Raw genomic sequence first — 6732 nt, 5'->3', positions numbered from 1 at the left:
TGCATCCCTGAAATGAATCCTGTTGGATCGTGGTTTATGATTTTTTGGATGGATTGTTTAAGTCGATTGGCCAAGATTTTGTTGAGAAGTTTTGCATCAATATTCATCAAAGAAATGGGTCTATAGTTCTCTTTCTTTGATGAGTCCCTGCCTGGTTTTGGGAAGAGGGTTATGATGGCTTCATAGAATGTGTTGGGTAGTGAGCTTTCTCTTTTAATTTCATTGAAGAGTTGGAGGAGAATTGGTGTGAGCTCTGCTTTGAAGGCCTTGTAGAATTCCGCTGTAAAACCATCTGGTCCTGGACTTTTCTTAGCTGGGAGGTCTCTTATTGCTGTTTCTATTTCAGTGCTTCATATGGGCCTGTTAAGATAGTTTAACTCATCTTGGTTTAGTTTTGGCATGTCAATATTTGCTAGGAAAAGGTCCATTTCTGTCAAGTTCTCATACTTATTAGCATAAAGTTTTGAGAAGTATTCCCTTATAATGTTCTGAATCTTGGTTGTTTCCGTGGTGATGTTTCCATTCTCATCTCTGAGTTTATTAATTTGGGTGTGTTCTCTTCTTTTTCTGATAAGATTTGCTAAGGGTCTGTCAATTTTGTTAAGTTTTTCGAAGAACCAACTCTTTGTTTTGTTAATTTTCCTATAGGTTTTTTGGATTCTAATTCATTTAATTCTGATTTAATTTTGATTATTTCTTTCCGTCTACTCGATTGGGGTTTACCTTGCTGCTCTTTTTCAAGGAGGTTTAGATGTGTCATTAAATTGTTAGTTTCAGATCTCACCAACTTGTTGATGTAGGAGCTCAGAGCTATAAACTTGCCTCTGAGTACTGCCTTTGCTGTGTCCCAGAGGAGCTGGTAATTTGTGTGTTCATTTTTGTTGAAAAGCATGAACATTTTAATTTCCTTTCTAATCTCTTCCATGACCAACTCATGATTCAGCAGTGTGTTGTTCAGCTTCCATGTGATGCCGGAATAGCATTAACATTTTAATTTCCTTTCTAATCTCTTCCATGACCCACTCATGATTCAGCAGTGTGTTGTTCAGCCTCCATATGATGCCGGACTTTCTTTGGTGGCTTTTGGTGTTGAGTTCTAATTTTATTCCCTTGTGGTCAGAGAGGATGCAAGGTATAACTTCAATGTTTCTGAATTTAGACAAGTTTGCTTTGTGGCCTAAAATGTGGTCTATTTTTGAAAACGTTCCATGTGCTGCTGAGAAAAACGTGTATTCTGATGCTGCTGGGTGAAATATTTGGTAGATGTCTGTTAAGTCTAGTTGATATATGCAGCTGTTTAGATCTGCGGTTTCTCTGTTGAGTTTTTGCCGAGTTGATCTATCTAGTGGGGAGAGTGGTGTGTTAAAATCCCCAACAATTAATGTCTTTGGATCTATATGGGATTTGAGGGAAAGTAGTGTTTCTTTGATAAATTTGGGTGCTCCATTGTTTGACGAATAGATATTTAGAATTGTAATATCCTCCTGAAGGAGAGATCCTTTAATTAGTATGTAGCAACCTTCTTTATTTCTTTTCACGAATTTTAATTTGAAGTCTATTTTATCTGATATTAGGATTGCAATTCCCGCCTGTTTATGGGGGCCGTTTGCTTGGTACATTTTGTTCCAGCCTTTAACATTGAAAATGTGTTTGTTTTTACGGGCAAGATGTGACTCCTGAAGGCAGCAGGTAGAAGGGTCTTGTTTTTTAATCCAACTAGACAGTCTATGTCGCTTAATTGGAGAGTTCAGTCCGTTAACATTAAGAGATAGGACTGAGAGGTGTTTCGGAGTTCCTGCCATGTTATCCACCTTCTTGGGGGCTGCAAAAACTGGGTTCTTCCTATGGTTCTTGGATTCTCAGTTTGGGTGCAGTTTCTTGGCCTTTATTGTGGTCTTGTTGATCTTCTATGTGTAGGACATCTTTAAGAATCTTTTGTAGGGCTGGTTTGGTGGAGATGTATTGTTTCAATTTTTGTTTGCTATGGAAGGTTTTTATTTGGCCTTCAGTTATGAAGGAGAGTTTAGCTGGGTACAGTATTCTTGGTTGATAGTTGTTTGTTTTTAGGTCATGGCATACATCATTTCAGGCTCTTCTTGCTTTGATTGTCTGTGCTGATTAATCTGAGGTGATTCTAATTGGTTTCCTTTATAGGTGATTACCCTTTTCTCCTTGACAGATTTAAGGATCTTTTCCTTGGTCTGAGTTGATCCTGTGTGGATTATAATGTGACGGTGGGATGTCCTATTCTGGTCTGGTCTATTGGGGGTCTTATAAGCTTCTTGTATCTGAATAGGCCTATCTTTTTGTATGTTTGGGAAGTTCTCTGCTAGGATCCTGTTAAACAAATTTCCTAGACCATTAACTTCTGTTTCTAGGTGCTCCTCTACACCCATTATCCTTAGATTAGGCCTTCTAATGGTGTCTTCCAGGTGTTGGATAGATCTATCATATTTCTTGGACTTGTCTTGGATGGTTGTATGTTCTAGGCTGTCTTCCATCCCCGAGATTCGATCTTCTGCATGGTCTAACCTGCTGTCAAGACCCTCTACTTTTTTTTTTTTATCTCTTTTCCTTCTAATTGGTCAGCTTTCATGGCTCCAAGTTCTTTGTTGAAGTTCTGTTTTAGGTCTTTTATGAATTCCTTTACTTCCTTAATTTGGTGTTCAGTGTTTGTTCTCAAATCACTTAGTTGATCGGTTATGGTTTCTTTGGACTCCCCTTCCTTCTGTTGGGTTCCATTCAGCATTCCCTTTGTGATCTCCCTGACTTCCTTCAGGTCTTTGTTAATGGATTCCATGAATGCCTTTAGTGATCTTTGTGTATTATCTACCTGGTCTCTCAATTCCTGTATTACTCTTTGATTAGCTTCCTCCCGTTCATGGGATTCCTGTACTTCTCTCTCCTCTCATTCGTGGGATTCCTGCAGTTCTCTTTGAGTGTTCTCAGCCTGCTCACACCATTCCTCCCTTTCTCTTTGAGTATTCTCAAGTTGTTCACACAAATCCTGTATCAGTTTTTGAGTAGCTTCCTCACGCTTATGATATTCCTGTATAAGCTTTTGGGATGCCTCCTCTCTCTCCCTTTCACGCTCATACAGAGTCTTTGGAAGTTGTCAAACTCCTCATTTATCATGTTTGCCACCAGTGTTTTTAGAGCTATTTGGGAACTCTCCTCTGGATTATTCATTATCTGTTCTGACCCCTGATTATCAAGGTTGGGAATTGAGATATCCGGATTTGCCATTTTTGTTGTGTTTTTCCGGCTTACTCTGCCCATTTGATTTGAAAATAGCACCAGTTTTGTGCTAGTACACTATCTTAAGGCAACCATCAATCAAAGTTTGCATTTGTACAGTCAATAGTCTACAGATACAATCTAGTTCAACAGATACATATATTCAACATCAAACAACTATATGTTAAAGGGCTTCGAACCGCAGAGAAGAATTTGGAAAACCAGAAATTATTAGGGTTAGGGAGAGATGTGGGTAAAAAATAGGAATAGATTGGTGTGGAGAGCACAGGGAGAGTTAACTATGTCCTAATCCCAATGCAGGAAATAGGTTGGGTAGGATGCAAGTAGAGAGAGAGAAAAAAAGAAGAAAGGGAAAGGGAAATGAAAAGAGACGAAAAAAAAATAGAAACGTAAAATTTAATATTATTATGGAGATTAAAAGACCATCTATTTAGAGAGGAATGTGAGTATATTAAGAGAAGGGAAGGGACATAGAGGAGAAGTGAAAAACTTAAAAAAATGCTTAAAATATTATATAGGTATAAAGAGATAGTACTGCTATTAAGGAATTTATGTCTCAGAGGTTTTGAATTGAGTAATAAATTTGTGGATTAAGTGTGTACACAATGGGGGATATTGTCTAGTATTTAACTCGGGTTTATCTGAGGATGTGCAGGACAAGAGTTAAGTCACATAAAGATCAAAAGAGAGGAAAAGGTGAAAAGTATAAGAAAGGGAGAAAAAAAGATCAGAAGTTCAGTAGAGCTAGACAAAAAACAAAAAGATAGTTAAGAAAGAAAGAAAAAGAGAAAGAAGACAAGAAAAGAAAGGAAAACGCACATTCACGTATTCCTAAAATAAAAATTATAAGAGAAAAAAAAAGTTCCTGGAAAACAATTATTTTTTCAAAAAACGCAAAAATTAAAGATTAATAAAATTTTTAGAAAAGGAAAAAAAAAATTATATATATAAGGTACCAAAAAATAAAACAGAAAGAAAAAGAAAAGAAGAAGAAGAAAAAAAAATTCTTTGATTTTTTTTTTTATTTTTTTGGGAGGGGTGGGAAGAATCCTGTATCTCCCTTTTGTCTGTAACCAGCCTCTTGTTGGAGTCTCTGGTCAGCTTGAGGTCCTGTGGCTTGATTGGTTTCTTAAGTCAGTTTGTTCGAACAGGCAGAAAAATGCTCTGCTTTACCCAAGATTTTGAGATCCCCCTCCCTGATTAGTTTAATGGGAGGGTGATCTGCTTTGAGAATCACAAAAGAGGGGGATGCAGTAGTGAGGCTCGGTTCTGGGTAGAGTTGAGGCCTTTCAACAATCAGTAGGTTTTCCCTGGCCCTATTTTGTGAAAAAATAAATAAATAAACTCACAGAACCCAGCCTGGAGCCATTCTCAGAGTTTCTGTTTTTCAATTGATTGTTGAGGCTGCTAGAGGGAGGGGCAGCCTCTGGCTCTGGTTACCCAGTGAGGAAAGCCACTCCAATGGCTGGCGCCCGAGCTGGGTGACTTTTCCCTGGATGGAGCTGAGTCTGGCTGGTCACTTCGCTGTTAAGTTCTTGTGATCTGTTAAATGACTCGTTTTTTTCCAAGGCCTGAGTTGGAGCTGGCAGCTCCTCCGAGCTTTGTCGGTATCCAAGATGGAGATCACCAGTACTGGGGGGGGGAGGGGTGGCCTTCCCTCCTCTGCTCCCTGAGAAGGAGTGAGGACGTGGGGCTTCTACTCACGCGGAGTCTTGGATCCTGGGTTGTCTCTGGTCTGCAAACTGCAGGATGAAGATGTCCGCTCCTTGTCGGTTCTTGCTGATGTTTAGTAGAATCCGCTCGCCTGCTGCATCTGGCTCCTTCGTCCCGGACTCTCTGTGTGAGCGCTCAGGTATGGCCGCGGCTGCGGTCTCCACCACGACCCTGCCGCCGCAACTGCGGCGGCTGCTGGCAAGCACTCAGGTGTGTCTTCTTGCCTTGGCTTTCCCTCTCTTGTCTAACTCTCTGTCCTGTGATGGCACACTTGGTGTGATTCTCTGGCTTAGGACTGTTCACTGGAACTCTAAAACTGCTTTCTATGCCAGAGCTTGTTCACATTCCAGCTTCTCCACTGCCATCTTCCCGGAACCTCCACACTAGCAATTTTTATTGTTATTTAGAATATTTCCACTTCCAAACTCTTGTGTTTGTTATTGATAAAGGCTTTACTTTGCTTCTTTTCTCTCTTCATTCTTTTTCCTTTTAGAGTTTAACTATTCTTTCTCTTATTTCTTTAGAAATTAATTATCATATTCCTATTTCAATTTCGTTACATTGTAACAGGTATAAACAAAGTTTTAATTCCTATTTTAATTTTTAACTTTTCACTGACTTTTAGTACAAACTATAAGATGGATTAAAAAGAAACTTGTATCAGGACACTTAATTTTTCTCCTTCTCTTCTCTGAAGTCTTTCTGTTTTTTGAAACACAATAGCAATGACATATAGCTCCTATGTGGTCCATCATTATTTCCCCTCTTAATCTCCTCTGTTGTACAGCTCAACTTGTTATCATTCAGCTGTGTTAAGCTACAGTGTTATCTAAATCTTAACTCATTCCTAAATTAATTTTAGTTGTTTCAATTATTTTCTGAAGACATTTTCCTATATATAATATCTGGTTTCTTGTGTTTTTACAAGGTACAAAATATGAGTGACTATCAAACATGTAGATATCTCTGTAGAATATTGGTCCACCTGCTCAATAAACTCGTATGTAAATTCAAGGAATACAAGTCAGTCAGAACAATCATGTAAAATGGTGTATCTTCAGCCTTCATACTAGCTTTGAACCTTTTTACCATGTTTAGTAGTGAAGACAACATAGTTCTACTACAAGAGCAGACACATAGAAGACTGTAACAGATTTGTCAAAAATATATTCTCAGTTTTATGTTTAATAGATTTTGAAAACTATACTATGACTTTATGAAATAATAATAGAATCTTTTTTAATTTTTATTTTTTTATTGTGAAAATATGGACAGAGGGGTTACAATTACATGGGCAAGAGAGTAAGTATATTTCTTATCAAGCATTGTATTCTCCTCCTTTGTTTACCCTTCACATCCCTTCCAATCCTCCCTCCTCCCGTACCCAATCCTCCCCCGCAAGTTGTAAAGTTCATTTTCAACATGACAACTTGTACTTCTCATTATTGCAACAGGTCCACCTGTATCCTTATTTAAACGACCTGTTTTTCCCCTTCCCCTCCACAAATTATACCGACATCAAAAACAGTGAAAGCAGGGGTTATACTGTGGAGGAGGGACATACAAAGCAACAAAGAAATAATCTTATAATTGCGTTAGAAACAAATGCATGAAAGAAAAAAAAACATTTAAAATACATACCTTAGGTTTCATTTTCCTAACATCACCGTATCTGACCTTTTCTGCTTGATTCATACGTATACTAGATATTGCAAATAAGGGAAATCATGGGACCTATGTTTCTTTGGGCTTGGCTTACTT

The sequence above is a fragment of the Dipodomys spectabilis genome, unplaced genomic scaffold (assembly GCF_019054845.1).
Source record: "Dipodomys spectabilis isolate Male_0828 unplaced genomic scaffold, ASM1905484v1 ptg000177l, whole genome shotgun sequence".
In the NCBI taxonomy this organism is placed as follows: domain Eukaryota; kingdom Metazoa; phylum Chordata; class Mammalia; order Rodentia; family Heteromyidae; genus Dipodomys; species Dipodomys spectabilis.
This window is presented reverse-complemented; position numbering follows the sequence as displayed.